The following is a 19711-nucleotide window of genomic DNA, read 5'->3' on the forward strand; positions in this document are numbered from 1 at the left end:
TCAGGATTTATTGATCTGGAATCTCTTAGAAACACCTGTGAGTTTCAGTGTATTATTTTCTTATAAAAGTTTGTTTCTTTTTGAAAATGAAATGCCTATCCAGCTTATAAAACAGAGAAAATGTTATGGTTTGCCACCAGAAAAGTTATATTTAAACTTACTGAGAAAAAAATATTGTCAAGATGCCTGGTAAAGCATTCTGGTGTTGGTTTTTTTTTTTTTTTTTTTTTTAAGTCAATTCTCTTGACTAGTCCTGATGCAGTTAGGCTTTATTCCTGTCATCAGGAAGGGAAAAATGGAACCTGTGCTTGATGGTGTATTGGTAACTAGGCAATCTCCAAAAGAAGAACAGGCTTGGCTGGGATTTTTTTGGAGGGTGGAGGGATTGTTTGTTTTTTCTTCCCTGGAGGAGAGAGAATAAAAAGAAATTTTGGTCTCTTAAAAACAAAAAGACAAGAAACTGATTAGGCCTTATGATTTCAATAATGTTTGACTCGCTGCATTGTGACGACAGTGTTTGATTTTTCTGTTTGCTTTCCCCCCCTCTTTGAATGCAAGGCTGGGATCTGTTGTTTCTGATTAAATGTGTGCTGAGCCGTGTGGCGTTAGAAAATTGCACTCCCTGCACCTCCATTCCTCGTGCTCTCTGTTGCCCAATATGGAAGTTGTGGCTCTATGGGGATTTACTGTTTCCTCTTAGGATCACCTGTGCTGTGGCTTAAATAAAAGTTTGTTTCTTCAGCTGTCTGACTTCGGAGTTTATCTGACTTAGGCTGACCCCTCAGTTTTATAATGAGCTAGTTTATTTGCTTGTGCAAATTAGGTTTTCCTAGACAGAAATATAACAGACTGTAAAGAGGCCAATCTTTTGATCATTTCACCTCCGGAAGGGGGAAGGCTACAATGCCTTTCTGCACTCACTGGGCACTCCCTGGGTTGTTAATAACATTAAGTTACTGTTCCTGAACGCTCTGTGGTTGGATTTTTTTTTTTTTTTTTTAAAAACCATTTTATAAAAGTCTGGTGTGTAGAAAAATGTTGTTCCTTCTGTCTATGCTAGAAATATTGATAGGATTTAGAATCTAATTACTTCTCTATTTGCAGGAAATACAGAGGCTTTGCTTAGCAACCACTCTGCCTGTTTCCAATTCTTCTTTAAATATATCTTTGTGCTGCAGCTATAGCCATGCACACAGAGGCATGAGGCAGAATGCTGGGAGAAAAGGAGGCGTGAACACTTTGTGAAATGGTGCCAGTTTTTCCTCGATGGGCCTCGAGCCTCTCGTGCAGCCCAACGAATCTGAGAGCGATGCGTCAAAATATGTTTTAATAAACAATGCAGGCAGTAGGAAATAATACTGGTCAGGGCTTGTTTTTCTGGCTCAGGGCCTCATTCCAACCTGTTGCAACCAGCTATTGAACGTCTATGGGGACACCCCCCACACAAGAGGCCCCATGGAGGAAAGGAACTTTTACATTTCTGTTTGACTGGGATCCTTGCCAGTGGCTAAGTTCAAAGTGCAGTTTCCAGTAATTTGCTGTTACTACTCTGCGTGTTTGATAGGCCAGGACAGAAGCATGCAACCCGAAGTAATATTTCCTGATTTCTGACATTTCTCAAGATATGAATGGAGGTTGCTGAGGCACTAAAACTCGGAAGGGTTTTCCTCACTCTGACACCTTTTCTCCTCTTGTGCAGCCCCTTTCCCTTCCCCCATCTCCTCCCTTAGCTCACATTCCCTGCTGTTGTCAGTTCCGTATTTGGATGACATTCATATTGATTGTTTCCCTATGCAAACACTGTGTGCCTAGTCTGATGCAACCAGAAGAATCCTATTGATTTACTGAGCATGAGGATTATTTAGATTGATATCCTTCTGTGGGAGTGATAACGCTTTCATCTCCCCTCAGAATTATGGTTAACCTTTCCATTTTGGGGGAAGGGCATGGAAATGAATTTCCTTTGCCCTGTTAACTGGGGTAAGAAGAGGTAAGCACAGGGTGAAGCCAGTGGAATAACTACTGTTCTCTCCAGCATATGCAGTTGTAGGCCATGTGTATGCCATTGTGGTTATGGAAGAGGCATCCTCTGTAATTAAGATTATATAAGCATTCCTATTGTAATCCTTTGTTTCCAGCTCTCCAAAACTTGCCTCTTTTGGGCTGATGTTTTCCTGGCTTGGTCTTTGCCGTGTCACAACTTAATTATTTATTTTCCAGGCAGGGATGCAAATGTTGGAGAGAGCTGAGGAAATGGACTTTTCTTGCCCATTTGAAAACAGCTTTTGACTTCTTTGAAAATTAGATCTAGAGTCCAGATGAGCTTTAAGTAGAATGGATGTGACTGTTGATAAGTTTTTGGAGAATGCTATTTTAATTACTGAATAATCCACATTTGTACAAAAGGTAATGCAAATGGGCTGCGTAAAGTCAGAGCTGGGGTTGGGAGGGCAGGCTTTAATGCTTAAAATCCTAATACACTTTTTTTTTACAGCTTAAGTGTGCAGACTTCCTAAGTCTGCAAGGGCATGGGAGTCCTAGTACAGCTACCCACAAAAGCAGAGCAGTAAGAAATTTAAAGGTGCAGAATTCAGTTCTAACTGCCCCCCCTGCAGCAAAATCAGTGCCCATGGGAACAAAAGCTGCGTGTTGAAAGTGTGGGTGCTGGCTTTGCACTGAAGCTTCACTTTTCAGCTGAAACCATAATCTCAATTCTGTTTTAAAAACCAAATAAAATTCCTTTGACTAGTATGTAGCTTGAGTTTTCAAATAAATAAGCAAGCAAATACCTTTTCTTCTAGAGAGCACTGACAGGTGTTCACACAATCCAAGCACTCATGAGGTTTTAATCATTAAACTAAACAGTTCCTTGAAAGCAGAGGAATTTGGAGTTAATTCTGATCTTTATGCTTGTGCTGATCACATCCACTCCAGTGTGTCCATGCAGTGACACCCATGGGACTGCCTAAGCAGCAAGTAGAAGGAAACAGTGAAAACATATTTTTGAGCTGAATGTTTCAAGCACTGTAATTGGAACTGCATTATTTGTGATTAGTGCCTTTTTTTTTATTCCCCCCAATGTTTAGTCCAAAATCCTCTGGGGGGCCGGGGGGCACAGTGGGAGAAAGCATGGAGTAGCAAATAATCACAAGATGCTCTGTGGTGGGAGCTGATTTGCCCACGAGCGCCATGCATCGCTGGTACCAGGGCGTGTGTCATGTGGCCAGCAGCTGTGCTCCCTTGCCTGATGCTCAGCCCTCCTCCATAACCAGCTGCAGGACCCTGGCCTCCTTGTCTGTGGATTTTAAGCCAGAAAGATGTGGAAGGGAGAAGGCTGCAATCTGGTCCGTGTGTTAGGGGGGTTTTGTCTTATTAATTATTTTTTTTTATTAATTTTGTACAGGAATAACTCACCGACGTCTGGCTGCATAAATTTGTTAAGCCCACAGTCTCCTGTGGGTGACAAAGACTCTGGCTGTGTTACAAGTGCTCTGAACTGGTTGAAGAATGTTGGGTTGCATCATGAGGCCAAACAGCAGGTAAACAAACGGAGTGTTCAAATGAAATAACTCCTCATAAACCTCGAGGATTGCTTAGTGGTTTCTTGGCCAAGAGAAGCACTAGGGATGCCACACTGAATAACTGTAAAGGGTAACTATACTGAAACTACAGTCTAACGCTGTTGAGGAAGATGTAGGGCTCACTACATCGCACAGGAAGTTTTCTATGTAGTCCCTTGTGTCTTCATTGTTGATATGTGAAGCCAGAATAATATTCAAGAGGCTGTTTGGTTTCCATAATATTTGCTCGAATGTGAATTGTACCGAGGGAGTTGAGTTCGTCCTTTGAGATCATCTGTGCAAAACAAGAAATTGTGAAGGAAGGAACGTGTCCTGTTGTTCACTGTAACAATAAACATGGAAAATGATTCAATGATTTGTGAAGCTCAGTGAAATTTATAAGAACACAACAGCTGTCACACTAGATTAGATCAAAGATTACTGTGACCAAGTATCCTGCCTCCAGCAGAGGCTGGTGAGAGTGGGATAGGGAAAGGGCCTCAGAAAAGACATGTATGCTTGGAATTATCTTTCCCTACTCTATATTTTCAGTTTCTAACAAAGAGTTGTATAGTAGCTTCTGAGACTGACATGTGCTTGGTAGCTTCTCCTGGATATATTCATTGTTCATTCCTTTGATCTCCATTTGAACCTGTGTGCTGCTTTGCCTCAACCAGCCCCTGTGGGCACTGAGTTCCACACTGTAATTGTTTTATGAAAAAGCATTTCCTTTTGTTTCTAAATTGCTGCCAGTTTAAACCAGGCTTCCCGACTTCCTTTATTACATACAGTAAGTAATTCCCTTTTTTTACCACATCATTCCATTCATTATTTTTCAGATGTTGATTCTGTCCTCTCTTAGCCAGCTGGCATGTCCTAATTTATTTAGTTTCTTCTTGTTCGGAATTTGCCCTTTACTTGTTACTTTCCATGGTGCCTTTTCCCCTAATCTTTCCTGGTTCTTCTGTGTGCTCTGTGAGATGGTGTGGAGCTGAATGCAGCACTGAAATCAAAGGGCCCTAATGAGTAACCTCCTGAGGGTGCTTGGGTGAGCAAAATGCCTGTGGACTTGAGCCAAAGGTTGCACTGATTAGCCTGGGAAGACCGGTGCTGTCAGGCTTTGTCTGTGTGGTGTCAGAACAAGATAAAGGTGTACAAGTGCTCCTTGTTACATGCGTTAAGTTCATCATCTCCCTTCTGCAGTTGCAGCTGTGATGCCAAAGCTTTGGGTGAATCATTATTCAGGCTCTAGGACCTGAAACAGAAAAAGATTTTACCAGCCATGGTGGGGTGATGAAGGTTTGTGTTATTCTGGGGAATGAGGGGAGAAGTTCGTAACGTGTTCAGCAAAAAATTATTGCACCATCCCAAACCCCACAATCCATAAATGAGTAGTTTTTTGGGTTTTTTCACCATCCCTTTGGGTTATTTGCATACATGGATTTTTGCCCTTAAAAAGTGATTTTGTACGGGAAAGTGGGGATGTGTTTGAAACTCCTCTCAGATCTTGGCCTCATGGGGCACTGAAAGCCCTGACAATTCAGTAACAGCCCTTTGCACAAGCCTTGTAGTGCAGCAAAAATTCAAATGGTTCCTTTTGTGGTGAGGTTACAAGTCAATAACTTGAGCTCGGATTGTGTCCATATCCGGTGAGGAGTAAGGATTACATTCCGCCCCCCCCCCCCTTCTCCTCACAGTCCTGCCTAACAAATCCAGACCCATTCCCTGCAGGGAGCCCAGGCAAAAGGAAGGGAGTGTCATCCCCCTGGGAGCTGTTACTGCATCCGCTCCCCCCAGGAAAGAGGAGGGAGGAATTCTGACAATTCCTTGCCAAGCTATTCCAAGGGTAGAGCACTTACACCCCACCAGCTAATCAAGGCTGTTCCTTAAGGCTTTATTTTAGCATCTGGACTTCAGTAACTTTTTTTTAGCCTAGTTTTGTACTGAGGATTACTGTGAATTTAGGTCTAAAGCATTGCTTGAGTTGTGCATCCAAAATAAGCATTGTTAACAAAAGCCAAGTGCCTTATGCATTTTATTCAGTGCTAAGAGCAGCTTGACTGCTAATATTTCATGTGTGGGAAGAAATGGAGCTGCAGTGTTTCCAACTAGTTCTGGGATTTAGAATCACATCCTGCATGGTAAACTGTAATGCCCATGGTTGGTTGCGCCAGTGGTGATCAGTTTGAGGCCAGGAGATATGGGGGCAGAGAGATACAGGACAGAATCCTTATAAGAAGGCAAACGTGCCCTTTGCCATGTTTGTTTAATATTGCACTATTAGTTTTTTGAAGTGCCTTTGTGTGTAGTGTCTGCCCATGTTACCTCTTAAAATTTTTTTCCAGGTCTGCTACCATTCATATAAAACACGGCTGAGCAAGAATTTGTCCTGCCTCCTCCTAAGGCATGTAGGCTTAATCCTTTTGCTTCCTAAATCACAGTTATGGTGTTAGGAAGGTTTAAACAAAACTCTGCTGTATTATATCCCAGCAGTTACTTGGGAGAAGTATGTGGAGAAGGGGGGAGCAAGGTGAGAAAAAGAAAGAGGAGATCACTTACCTCTCTTCTCTTGCTGTGCAAGTCCAGGCTGAGTGTCTGCACAGAGGAGCTTTGAGTTTTTCCCTTTGCAGGAATCCATGAGCACAGCTGGGTAGAAGCAAGCAGGACTGAACTAGTTCGGAAGGTGGATTGCTTTGTGTGCCACAGTCGTGTGTCTCCAGGTCCGGCCGGGCATTCTGGCTTTACGCAGCAGATAGCTACATAAACAGATGGAAAGCTCAGTTTTCCTTGCATTGCTTTTGCCCTTTATGCTCTAGATTACACAAGGAATGCCATTTTTTTGCGTGTTGAACTACAGAATTCCTAAGTGAAGGAGCAGATTATTTGTGCCGCAGCGTGCATGTGGGTGAAAAATGCAGAGCGCTGGGTGTACCCCGATTCAGTGGTGTACAGTTCATAGGTGTTAACTTGCCTGGGTGCCTTTTTGGCAAATACAGAGCTACAGAAAGAAATGGAACAACTCTCCCAGTGTGTTGGAAGAACAAGGTCTAGATAAGTAGTGTTAGTAGCCAGTTGGGAGGGCAATTAATGACCAGGTGGAGAGCATCTATTCCAGGTGCTGGATCTGAGTATTGGAACAGCACTGACCTTGGGCATGCTGACTTTTACAGCAGAGTAATTAATAGAAACAGGATACGCAGATAAATGGAAGCTAACTTAGTAATATCTGGCTGTAATCTCTTTGTCACAACCCCCTTTATTGTCTAACACACAAAGGTGTGGACATCAAAGTATAAGTGCAAAGGGATTCTGAATTGCCTCTCTTATTTGTTCACCCTTCTAGGGAGAAAACAATGCTGATAAATATGGAGATCTGTAGAGCAGGAAGAGCATAATTTGATTATGTGTGTAATATGATATATTGTTGCTTGAAAGGTAGAAAAATGGCTATTAGGAATCAAAGCTTTTAATTGAAAATTAATATTCTCAAAGCTTTTAATTGTAAATTAGGATTCTAGGTGTAAGTTCTGTAGGATCTTGATTAGATTTGCTGTCCCCCCTCTCAGCACCCTGGGATATTGATTACTTCACAGTCCCAAGCTATCACTAATAATGGAATGAATCTATTAGCCATATGGTTCTGCTAAAATTATTTGCAATAAAAGGATTGTTTAGCGTTGCATTTGCATGGTAATGGACAGGCTTTGGCTATTAAGGGAGGATGAATGGATCAGATTGCAGGGTTGCTTACAGAGTCAAAAACATGGGGTGGTGTTGATTTATAGTTTGTTCTTTTGGATATTGTTGTACTGTTCATAGTGAAGCAAAAGGGATGCTGAAGAGATAATATAGTTACCTGAGCTGTCTGGAGGGGGACACCATCTCCTTGCTCTAGTGAACATTTGGAATATTAATTTCTCACCTAATTTTTCTTCTCTTGTCCTGCTGTATGCACTTTTCTCCCCCTATCACCAGTCTTCGGTGATATGGAAATTGTAGGAAAACAGCTGTTGGCTATGCTGAGGATGCCTGCTTTCCCTACCTGCTGCCAAGAGGTCTTTTTGAAAGATTTCTTGGGCTGGATCTTATCCTGTGATCAGAGACGGTGTGTTTTCTTGGAGCAAGGCTTGCAAGTGCACTAGGCAGAAGAAAAGTTAGCCTGAAAATCCCATTAAAAAAAAAAAAAAAAAAAAAAAAAGAGCTGAGGAAAGCAGTGTCCTAGGAATCAAATTCTGAATTTATCTGCTGATGAAAATCTAGAGCCCTGCAGGATTAGGATTAGCTAGGTCAGGGTGTGAAAGCAGATGGTGCTACCGGAGAGAGATGCCCAAATCCATCATTTGGATTTAACTTTGTAGGTTAACTCCTAGAAAGATGTAATGTGCTAACCACACAGTTAAGCTCAGAGCATCCCTTTCCTATTTCCCTTGGCAGCCAGTTTGTTTAACTGTAGGTCATGCCGGGAATGAAAAAACTGAAACAAATCAAAGCTGCTCTGCATTTCCCAGTCTGACTCTCTCACCTGCTGCATTGTGGAGCATCACCGTGGGAAGCTCACACTCTGCCACATGCTGTGGGATGTGATACAGCACAGCCTGACCTACCCAGGCTGTGTCAGCCACAGGAAGTCTGAAAATATGATTTCCTGAAAAACAAGTGAAAGGAGAGGAAGCGCGCAGTTTATGTTTTGAGGATGGCATTATTGGAAACTCCATGAGCACTTCTAATACCTACGTCAAAATACCTACGAAGTAACTATTTAGTCATACGAATAGTTGCCATTTATTTACAAGGCATCTGTGTGTGAATTAGGAAAAATCCTTTAACATGTATCAGACCTCACAGAGATGACTAATTCTGTGGAAACTGTGTGCGTGTCAGACGTGACTGATCTCTTGTTACCCTGTATTCTGTCCTTTGTTTTTGAGTAAGACTCCAATGTATGTGCTAGCAGTGATTCAGTATGAACCAGGGGGTGTCTGGTAGAATCTGCTTGTCTCTTGCATTTCAACAGAAGATGCAAGATTTTCTTGCGGAGAATTTTCTTGACAGAATCAAATTGTGAGGCAGTTTCCCAGTTGGTGTCAGCTGCTAAGCACTGGTTTGCATCAGGCTAGGACTTGATCTCTCTACTTATAGGACAGCCGTCCTAAAAATGCATTTCCCAAAAGGCAAAAGCAGTTGTTGATGAAACCATGCTGCACCATGCAGGGATGATTGTGACTGTTGCCTTTCCTCGATTTTGTAACTCTGTGTGTAGAATAGAAAGCTCTTGGTTTCAGCACCTGTGGTCTAAGGTAGGCGTGGGATCTAGGAACTGGTGTCAAACTTGGGGCCTCTCTCTTTAGGCTCCATATGTTAACTTTAATTACTTTTCTATGTGATTTCCTTGAAATGTTTCATGGTTTTCCCAGTGCTTTAATACTGAATCTCGTATTTCCTGGACAAGTCCCTCAGCAACCTGATCTAACTGGACCTGCTCAGAGCTGGGAGTTGGATTAGATGACCTCCCAGGAGTCCTTTCCAACGTAAACTATCCTGTGAAAAGTAAAAGATGCTTTCGGGACTGATAGATGAGGTATAACAGGGCAAGCTGTGGAGCTGGGGAAGCCACAAGCACTCCATTTTACCCAAAGATATGAAGCACGGTTATTTTCCTGTATTTGTTGTTTCCATCTTCTTGCAGTAAATTCAGTTACCTTTAAGCAGGACTTTTTCACAAGGGGCTGGCTAGGAAATTATCTGCAGAGGGCTGGAGATAGTATTTCTAGCTGGCAAGCTGTGTTAAGTTGGCCTTTCCTAACACCAGTTCCAATTCAATGGATGTAATTTTTGTAGCTGAGTGCATTTAGTTTGAGTGCATTTAGTTTAAGTGCAGGCAGAAAGCAAATCTTTGGCATGCAAAATGATGCACATCTGCAGACAGCTTTAGTGTGAACTTATGCAACCTTCCTGAGCAGAGAAACATCTGGAGATGCCAGTAGTTGTAAATCAGAGTGGAGATTTATTTTTTTAGCAGACAGAAGAGGCAGGGAAGATTAAATACATCAGATACCTTTGTCCCCATGGAAGATAGTGGGAGAATGAGGGACCACAGCAAACCTTGCCTGCCCCACGTATTTCTGCAGGGATTTCAGTCCTGCCAGGCCACCAATACTCCTGCATGATTGGAGAGAGAGAAGGCAGAGAGTGTAGTCCTTGTTCCTCCTCTGGCCAAGTAGCTGCAGCCTACAAGGCAGTTGTGGGTCAGCTTTGTGCCCAGTTCTTCCCTGGATTTATGCAGTTGGGAATTGGTCAGCCAGTTGTAGAATGTGGTTTTATTCTGGGCCTCTATTAAATGTCTTTGCTTGGAGCATCCTACTAACATGGGTGGCTTAATGTTGGGCATGTAATTTTGGTCCTTCTGCGTTCTGCGTGGATTATGCACAGGGATGATTTCAGTGCTTTGCGAAGTCAGTGTTGCAGACACCTGAAATGGTGCATTTTTATAAAAATGTGTACAGGCTAAATTTAATAATTGAACAAGCAAGGATTATTGACATAATATAAGCACTCTTGTGTGCTCATGAGTTATTCTGCATAATCGTGTTAGAAGTGTGTCTGTGCCTGAAGAATACAGATGAAAACAGAGGGATAGATATGCAAGGAGTGCTGTTTAATTCCTGAGCTACCAAACTTCTGAAGAAAATATGTGGCATCTCTTTGTTTCACAGTTAAATTGTGGCGTAAATACCATGACCAGTACCTTGCCATTCGACAAAATGTCCAAATCCTAAATCATGCTTTGGACAAAGGCCTTGCAGAAGCACAGCATTTAAAATTTTTACCTGCAGAAAAGCTTCCTGTTCAGGCTTTGTCAACAGATGCATGAAGCACAAGAATTACTGTTGACAGTGAACACTTTATTATGGGGCAAAAGATCCTCTTAGGAATGTAAGGTCAGCAGTCTGTGAGTGAAGAATTTTTATGCACATCAACACACAAATGCTTGATGCCTAATCCTTTAATATGATTTTTATGGATTGATTTCAACAGGAGTCCAAGGACAAATCTTCAGTAGCTGAACAACCTTCTAGCAACAAGCTGGCTTTGTTGGAATTAATTCAAAATTATCCCACTCCAGTTGCTTTTTAATATTGTGATTGTCAGGGCCCAGTCATGTAGCTCATCTTCTAGTTTTGAATGGCTCCCTACTGAAGCAAACTCCTCTTGGCCTTTTCTGAGTATTTTGCTAAACCAAGTATTCCTGTTTATGGGGGGATATCTTAAGGCAGGCTGTATCAATGATACAATGACTGTCATACAGGTCAGTCTGAGCTGACAGTGGGTTTGTCAGTCGTGGAAAACTACTGCTGATTCAGAAGATAATTTCCATTTTATGTGTTCTTTCAGCCTGACTAGGTTGCCCTTGCATGGCAAATTGCAATTGGCTTGCGAATAAACTCTTGGCCCTTCAGTAATTTCTCTGTGACAATCTGTCCTCAATGTCTTTGGAGCTCTGTCTTGTTATCCTGAGACTTGCTTAGCCCCTTCCTTCCAAAAATAACCTAGTAGCTGTAAGTCTGTTCTCTAAGCTGTCACTACTTTTCTGTCCTGTTTTAAAATATCTTTCTGCTGTATCTCATTTTTATGTGGAGGACAGCCCTTCTCTAAACTGTCATGCAGTTTGTAGTGAGCTCAGCAAGAAGAGGCATCTGAAAGCTACTAAAAACATAGTTTCAAACCCAGCAGTTGTCAGAAGATACCTTTTGGTTTAAGTGATGGCTAAACTTTTTCCAGCTGTTGCTCTTGTCAAAGAATTTAAATCTGGGAGGAAGTGAAGGCTTTTCACCGTACTACTCCTCCACCTGAGGTACTGCTTTAGTTCACTGCACTCCAGATATTCACTAATCTTTCTTAGCAGAGGAGCTGGACATGGGTTTGTTTAGTTTAGTGTGCAGGTTCTGCCTGATCCACCCTGTTTCCTGTGAGCTGTGTATTCAAGGACAGTGAACCCCTTAAACTGTGTCTGATTACTTGACCCAGGAGGTCTTCCCAATTCCTGGACTAGGTGCATGTGCCAGCCATACCCTGAATCTATATCAGGGTGAGATTCTGGGCTCAAATTGGCGTCCACTTTACCCTTATTTCTCCTCAGAGGCAATCCAGGTGAATAGACTGGATGTGAGCTTTAACACACTGGCACGTCTCAGAACTCGATGGTTTGCGGGCCAAGAGGGAATGTCAAGATTGGAAAGCACGCCAGGCTATCTCCAGCCGGGATCTGGGTAAGACCTTAGAAGACCTGTAGCCTACAAAGTATCTGAAGAGATTTCGTCTGTTTAATTTCTTCTGTTTCTTGAGTTTGTTTCATTACAAACCTTCTGATCATTCAACATAATGTTGCGAAGATTGTGACCTGGATTCTTCATGGTATCCATGGAAGATGTGGGCAATTCCTAGGAGAGAAGGGATTCTTAAATCTATTTCACTAGCTCAAAACCAGGTGGCTTTCTTTACAGGAGCATGTTTACCACTGTAAATCCTGGACATTACCTACCTCCTGCTAGTGCCTGGGGCTTTGCTGTTGTTGCTGATACTGCATTTCTGGCACTGAAGACCCAGAATTAAGATAAGTGTGTTCAGTTTGCTGATTCTTTCTCCAGAAAGTGCTTATGCTGAACTAATATCCCACTGTCTGTTTGAAAAGATGAGTTTTATACAAAAATTACTCCTGGTTTCTTATTTCATTCTGGAGGTGACAGTATTTAATGATATGGGGAAAATACAGAAAATAAGCTTTTTTTTTTTTAACTTGGATTTTTAAAAAATGCTCAAATATTCCAAAATAAAAATTTAAGAAGGACAAGTAAGTATATACAGTCCTATGAATTTAATGGATTGAAAGGTCCGTTTAATGAGAGGGTGATGAGGCATTGCGCAAGTTTCCCAGAGAAGCTGTGGATGCTCCATCCTTTGCAGTGTCCAAGGGCGGGCTGGATGAGGTTTGGATCAACCCAGGATAGCGAAGGTGTCCCTGCCTCTGGCAGAGGTGTTGGAACTAAATGATCTTTAAGGCCCCTTCCAACCCAAATTATTCTATGATTTTATACTCTGCTTCCCTTACACTTACTTGCGACCTAGTAGGCCTGTGCTAAAAGTATTTTTGTTCTGTAATCTGAGGGCAGAAAATAACATCAGTAAAGCTTTCAGGTTGCCCCTTTTTAGTAGCAGCTGCCTCAATCCAAGGCATTGAGTGCCTTTCCTGCAAGGAAAGGGTTATCTCTCCTCTCAAATGTGAGAGCACACCCTGCTCTAGCCTGCAGGCACACAGATAATAATAACATGGAAGGATGGCAGCCTCTGGAACGGTTTATGAGGAGGAAGTCCACAATTACATATTTCTGGGCAAACATTAACCAAGGCTGAAGCCTAGCTTCGAAGAAAAACAACAGGCTGGAACCTCCAGTAATATAGCTGTTATGTGGACTGGAAAGAGCAGTCATGCGTTCATGGAGCATTAGAAGCTAAGTAAGAATAGCACGACAACAAAGCAAAAGGCTTGATAATATTAGCACATCCTGGTGTGTGCCTGCAGAAAGCATCTCTGTCCCGGCCCAGCCCTCCAGTGATATTGGAAAGACGAAGGAAATTTTTTTTTTTTTAAGTACTCTCTAGCTCTATGAAAACAGACCTAAGCCAAAGTAATGGGACTATTGTTTGCTGTGCTCACGGCCTAATCCATTTATATCGGTGGTTTCAGAGCTTGCCACCACACACTGAAGTTTCCCCTTTAAAAAACAAGTTACTTTGGGCATCTCTCAATCACTGCGGTTACCATGCTAGAAACAATTGCCATTCTGTGCTGTGGTTTTGTAAAGCAGCAGTCTTATTTAGAGCTTTGTGTGCTAAACTCGGATATGCCCATTCTATTATGGACTCTCTGTACCTAAAAATGGAATTGTTACACTAAAATTAAGGAGACAGCCAAATGATACATGCTTCCTCTGCTTTGTTTTTCCTGACAGACCACAATTGCTGCAGAGAAGCTGTCCACTCATTACTGCAAGCTCTGGGGAAAAGGAGTGACAATTTAGACCTGTATGGGAGAGGAGCGTTAGTCTAAAGAGACACTTGCTGTGGCAAGCATAATATGCAAATTCCAAAGTTAAGCACTTTGGAAAAAGTCCAAAAGATGAAGATACATACATTACTGCTGCTGGGGAGAAGGAAGAGAATCTTAAATGTCTCCATGGAGAATATTTACTTGGCTTTTCTTCCTTTCCCTTTTTTAAAGGGCAAGACAACTGTGGCTGAGAAGCCTTACACTTGGATTAGGCTATTTTGTTCAGGTTTAATGGTAAAAGTTATTTTATTCTGTTGTTACCTGGGTTAAATAAGAAAATAGGTTTACTGTCCTAGCATCCTTCACTGCTAGGACAGGCACTTATCTACCCACTCCTGTTAGTGACCTGAAATCACTGACATCCAAAACCCCTAAGGAAGCTAAAACCAAGTTGCTGGTTCAGCTGGCTTCACTGGGGACAGTTGTTCCTGTCCCAGTGCTGTCCTCACAATTAGCAGTGATTAACAGTCCTGCTCCAACCAATACTCCACGGCGGGACTGGAACGGAAAATGCAGCCTTGGGGACTATGTGAGGTCTCTCACAACAACAATTTATCTTCAAAAAGCAGCTGATCCTGCTTTGCCTTGTTCTGATAATGGAAAACTGTGTTCTTTGTTTTTGTCTTTTCCCTTCTCTTCTGTGCCCAATACTGCATGCTTTTTAATGCCAAAGCAGCTTTTAAAGGCACCCCCTCCAGCCCAAAGTGTTACTCTTCTGGTTACCTCTGGGATATTTTAACAAACACAAACTATGACATTCAGTCAAAGAGTGATTTCTGCCATGTTTATGTTTGCATTTTGAAAACCCAGAATATTTCTAGATAAGTACCAGTAGATGGTAACACCAGAAGAGATCTGTTTCTAGCATTTTGGAAAGGTCCCAGTTCAGAGGGATAGAAAGAACTGGACTCTTCTGATGAGTATGGCTGGATTGTATTGTAATTAAGGAATAAAGAATTCTGACTCCTAAGTAGGTATCCTTCAGAATATTTTAATCTAACCCAAATAAAACCATGTTTGTGTTTAAATAAGGAAGCTGATTTATGGGATAATGGGAAGGGACATAGTTTCACTTCTTGTAAAAGGAGTGCAAGTATAAAATTGACAAAGCCCTGCTTTTTTAGTTTGTTTTGAGGATGGACAAATCACAGATAGCTTAAAGAGCTGCACAGGTCCTTGGCTTATCCTTTCATAGTTTATTATGTCTTTCAAACTACGGTTTTGGAGGCTGAACGTGGATTTAGGTTAATCTTTTAGTGATGCATCTATATAAGCTTTTATATGTTGACGCATTATCTCCTGAATGGTAGTAAACTTGGTTCCTGCTTGTCTTCTAGTGGAATGTCCTTCTCCTTTTGGGAAACGTAGCACATATCAGTGAACCAGCAAAAGATGAGAATCTAAGCAGAATATTCAAGTCAGATTTTTTTTTTTTTTTTTTTTTTTTTGCTTGTTTAAGAAGTTACTCATTGCATTGTCATTCATAATTGTCTTCCCGTGTGACAGGATGGGCTCGTCAGATCCCAGGGAGATAAAGTGGAATTTGTCAGCTCCTAGGGGGCCACAGTAAGCATCCTTCTGACTAACAGTCTTTGAGCACTCTGTCAGGAGTTATGGGAATTTGGAGTTATGTGCTGCTGTTGAATGGCTCAGCAAAATATGGTTGTGTAAGTGTCGTTAGTGGTTAATGATTTCTTTTTCTGTCTTTCCTTCTCTGCCTTCTGTGCTCCTTGCTCTGTACACGAGAGCAGGAAGGAGGATTTGGATGGAGCAGTGCAGCCTCTTCATCTTTTCCTAACTGAGTCAATATTGTTGCTATTTCTAGAAAGTCATCTTTGGTCTTCTCTAAAGGACCATCAAGAGATGAGAGACATCTTTGACATGGCAGTATGAAAGGCAGGAATTCTCCAGCACACCAGGAGCTCTGCCTGCTGGCTCTTCTGATTGCAAGCATAGTATGTATTTTGCATTCTCCCAGAGTCTCATTTTGCCTCCCTACTGCACTGCTTCAGAGCACGAGCCTCTGCAGCACTGGGTGTGAGAGAGAGTCTTGTGTAGGCAGCGCTGTGTTGACAAGTGCCTTGTACCATCTGCTTCCTTCCTCCACAAATCCATCAGCATCCATGCAGCAGCGTGTACTTGGTAAGAGCACTGCAAGGAGATGTGATTTGGATTTAATCATTAGCAAATGTCCCTTGACTCTTTCTCAGCTGCCCCATCTGAGTTTAATTCCAGGAGAAGGAAACTGATGTATTTCTGCTTTCAGGTGTAATTACTTCAAGACAGATTGACCATTTAAGCACACACGACACTGCTTAGCTTTAATTAGAGTAAATTGGCAGAATTTATATGACCGGTAGTTTTGGGGACTGTCAGATGCATGAAAGTATATTTTGCATATTGTTTCCTGCTGAGGCTGTGACCAAGGTACTAGCTGAATGGCTTGTAATTAGGATAAAAACACTTTGTAAATTAGGAGCAGAGTGGAACTGGCTGGGGAAGGGGGTGGTGCTCCAGAAAGACAAAAACATTTGAAAGAGAATGAGAAGCGAGGAGGTGCTGGAGACTGTGCAATAACACAGACAAGTGTTATTGCCAAACTAGAGTTTTTGTAGACAGGCACAGGTGATTTGTAAATGCGTAAGTAAGATTTAAAAACCCCAAAGATAATTTTTTCTGGGAGGCTGTTTTAGTATATTCTATACCCCTGTGCTGATATGACTAAGATTAAAAAGAATAAGAGGTTTGGCTGGATGTTCTGTCACAACAGCTCCTAGTCCACCAATTCTGAGTGCCCTGGAATAATGTTAGCCTTTGCTGGATCTGCTCCTTGACCCTCAGCTGCAACAGCAGTGCAAGCAATGAGATTTTAGTACATAAAGAGACCCTGAATCATTGACTGAGCAGTAAGGGAAACACTGTTGAGCCCCTTCTGTAATGAGCAACCTAGAGGGAAGAGCCTCTTATTGCTGTGTCCTAGGTGCCCTTCCTGGTTGGAGAAGCTCTTTCCCAAACCAGCAGCAAGGAGCTGCCTTGTGCCAAGCACCTGCTGATGGATGGCTGATGGATGTTGTCAGTGTAGTTTGGATGCAGTTTACAGTCTGTCTCTGCCTGGCAGGTGGGGAATCTCCATTTAAAAAAATTGTGGAAGATAAAGCATCCTTCGTTTTCCCAAAGGAGGAATAGCTGACCACAGGTTCAGATTCTGTGGTGTCTCTCTCTCTCAGAGCCCTCCGGCTCCATTTTTGCCTCGGCTAGCTTGAGAGACAAACCACAGTTGGAAGGATTTTTCCTCGGGGCCCCAAAGATCTCAGAGCGGCTGTGAACCTTTTCCTTTCGAGAGATCAGGTCTCTGCCAATGGCAAAATGAAGGGTCTGCACTTGATCTGGGGGGAAATCAGGGCTTTATTCAGTCTTTCTCCTGTGGTCCTGCCCCTGCCTGGGTGAGGAGCCCAGTCCCTGTCCCCCAGCCAAGAGACCGATCCACATCCTTTACCTGGCTTTTATCCAAGGGAAGGGGCTAAAGGTGGAGACAAGCCACTACCCAATCAGGGATAAGGTGGGAGTGGAACAGACTTGGATTACATTCCAGTGTGGGAGAACGGGCGGGGAAAAGGAGCAGGGACAAACCTCGGGATGATACATTTTCCAGGGGAACAGGGGGTGCAGAAGAACGCATTACAAAACCCAATATAAATGAAATACAATATAAACCCTAATAATACACAACAACAAAATTCGAGGAAATTATTGGCACAGGGTTTGCTAAGTGATCTCTGCTTAATGTTGGGAGCTCTTACTGATGGTATTCCATAAGAATAGAGTTGGAAACAGCAGGGTTTTTTTTCTGGAATAGTCCAAAGTGTATTAGTTTCTGTTTTATTGCTTGACCCATAGAAGTTGGCTGTATCACCTTGCTGATCTGAAGTTTGGTGAAGAGGCTTCGTGAAAGTGGTCTCAAACATCTGTGATGACGTCAGGATGGAATAGGAATCTGTTTGCCAGAGGATCCTGCAAATATGATGGGTCCAATATACTTAACTATTCTGCTTTTTATTATCTGCATAATGTCCTGGGCCTGAGGCCTGTGAAGAAGGTGGAGGAGCTGTCGTCTTTCACACTTGGGTACTGATATTTAAGTTGCTGAACAGCTCAGAGTTCTGAGAGGAATTTTATTTCCATGTCAGCTGCACCTGCTTAGACACATCTTTGCTTTAATTTGGTATGGGTGCATGATGTATCTGGGTCCAATAGTCCCTTGAAGCTGTGTTTTCTCAAGGCAAGATGATGCAGTTTGTAGGTGGATAGAGGTGGTTATCTTGTGGTAATCATGAGAGAGGCCAGTCTGGCTGCTCCTCGTTTCTTGCTGCTCTTGTGAGGTTTTTGCTTCTGTGACTGAGTTTAAATACAGTTGACAAAATCTGCATCTGCTCATGAGTTAAGAGCTTACTCCTAGCACAGTATCAGTACTTCAGATTTCAGTCACCCTAATCTCTCTCCTTTCAGAAATGGAGTCCTGCATCCCTGAAAATGAGACAGTGTAAATTCTGTTGATCTTTCTTCCCAAGATCATGCATTAACAGCATTCTGGCAGGACTAAGGTAAGACAGTTTGAGGAATAACTCTTGAGTTCCTTGCTGTTCATTGTTCTCCTTCTCTTAATACAAATGTTGCGATAGCAATTTCTGATAAGAAACAGTTTTTCTGAAGTCCGTGTGTTCCAGGCTTAAGCGAAATGACAAAAAATAAGGGCTCAAGATGAATAACAAGTATTTAGTGCAGCAGAGGAATGGTGATGGTTGTGGTGGTGCTGTGCATTTGCTTCTAAGCCCAGCACAGATATTTTTTCCTGCCACTGTTATTTTTAGCAGGATGCTAGGGATGCAAAACAAATATGAAACGTTTAGGGCAGCAATTTATGCTGTGACTAATCTGTCTTCTGTGAAGCTAATAATCCTCCCAAATTCTTCTAAAGGGGAAGTCACAGATTTGTACTTTTCACTGCATGGCGTGTCACAAACCAGAAACGTGGTTAATGGCTGCTAATAAGTCCATGAATTCTCCTCTTCAGGGAGCCTTCCCTCGGGAGAGCCGTTATCGTTAATCTGGTTAAATCTGGATGTTTTCCCTTCTTTTCTTATATTGTTTGTTCTCCTTTGAGGTAGTTACAGTTCATTTATGTCTAGTGAGGGGACAAGTGGTGTTTGCCGGCTGCAGGGGCTGATGGGCGCCCCTTTGCATGGGCCTCGTTACAAAGGCAGACCACATCCTGGCCAGGACAAAGTGCTGTCTGATCCACAGCCGGCACACACCAGTGCCTGCCTGGAGCCACGCCAGGGTGTGGGCAGCCTTTGTGAGGAGGCACTGTGTTAGTCTGCGTGGAAGTTGAAGGAAGGGATAAACCAACTAAATTAATCTTTCTTTCCATTCTCTGGCAGAGCTTCCACCAGTCAAAATATGCATGTGATTCTCTACAGTATAAATTTTTTCTGGTTTTTGTTTGCTGTCATGTAGGAGAAAAGTGGTGTGTCATTCACTCAGCAGCTTTGCTGGGAGCAGAACATAGAGAAAATTAAAATACTCTGTCTTGGTTATCTTCTTGCAAAGATATAATTGCTTCGTGTGTAAGAGGTATCTTTACAACCAACTGAAAAATACAACATGTTCATCATCTTCCATCATCCAAGTTTTAAACCCTCCATGCAGCTCAGGTTCCAGGATTTAAACTTCCAGCTTTTGCTGAAGTGGTGGGTAAGCAGCTCTGTGCTTGTCAGCTGTGTCTAACTCATATGATAGAAAACCTGAGCTTGTGGGGAAGAGGGTGAAGGTGCTGTTGTAGGACAAATACAAATCATTATTTTCTGCCAGTTAAGGACAGCAAAAGGAATCCACAAAGTGGGTTTAGTGACAGAGTTGGAGATATGACCCCATACTACCTTAATTTTGGGTGTGTAAAAAAATAATCAGAGGAACAACTGTTTTTCTTTTCATTTAAATAACACAATGAAATATGAACTCGGTGGAATTCTATGCAATTAGGGTGATT

At 42.3% G+C, this 19711-nt stretch overlaps 1 long non-coding RNA gene across 1 annotated transcript; it reads left to right on the forward strand.

Moving 5' to 3' along the window:
• The first annotated feature begins 15201 nt into the window (after positions 1 to 15201).
• Positions 15202 to 18261, forward strand: LOC120753031 (uncharacterized). The gene is made up of 3 exons (XR_005700930.1): positions 15202 to 15332; positions 15491 to 15620; positions 18172 to 18261. It is a non-coding gene; the product is annotated as an uncharacterized LOC120753031 (long non-coding RNA).
• Positions 18262 to 19711: the final 1450 nt, after the last annotated feature.

The sequence above is a fragment of the Hirundo rustica genome, chromosome 5, assembly GCF_015227805.2.
Source record: "Hirundo rustica isolate bHirRus1 chromosome 5, bHirRus1.pri.v3, whole genome shotgun sequence".
NCBI classification, from domain to species: domain Eukaryota; kingdom Metazoa; phylum Chordata; class Aves; order Passeriformes; family Hirundinidae; genus Hirundo; species Hirundo rustica.